The 521-nt window shown below is 54.3% G+C and overlaps 1 protein-coding gene across 1 annotated transcript in view; it reads left to right on the forward strand.

Moving 5' to 3' along the window:
- Positions 1-521, forward strand: part of MROH2A (maestro heat like repeat family member 2A) — a 53899-nt gene that overhangs the window by 47126 nt on the left and 6252 nt on the right. The window lies entirely within an intron of this gene.

A 521-nucleotide genomic window follows, 5' to 3' on the forward strand; every position in this document is an offset into this window, starting at 1 on the left:
TGACTGAAGGCACAAGGAGTGGATGGGTATCTCCCCAACTAGGAGACGGGGCTGGAGGAGACCCCAGGGTCAAGGTGGCTCTGTCCCTTTTCTCATGGGGCTTGCAGCATAGCAGAGCAGCTCAAGGTGCATTTGAACAGGCAAGAGAACTATGGCTGATCCACCATGACCAAGGCTGGTGACAAAGACATAAAAAGAAGAAGACATCCCCTGACCCAAGGGGCTTACACTCTCCTGGGGAGGAATATGCAGATAAGCGCAATAGAAGGAAGGATGTGATGGGGGCAAAGGGCAGGTCAGGGAGGGCTTCTTGGAGGAGGCGGCCCCTGACATGAGCCTTGAAGGGCCAGGAGGAGCCTCACTCAAGGCCTGGGACACAGAGGGGAATGCTTGCCCAGGAGGCCAGTTTGTCTGGAACATAGAGGAGATGGAGGACAGTCATGGGCAACAAGGTGGCTAGGGTAGGTAGGAGCATTTTCATTCACTTATCCATGTGGGACAATGCAAAGTCCTTGAGAGCA

Source organism: Vombatus ursinus, unplaced genomic scaffold (genome assembly GCF_900497805.2).
Source record: "Vombatus ursinus unplaced genomic scaffold, bare-nosed wombat genome assembly UNPS02014810.1, whole genome shotgun sequence".
Taxonomy (NCBI): Eukaryota; Metazoa; Chordata; class Mammalia; order Diprotodontia; family Vombatidae; genus Vombatus; species Vombatus ursinus.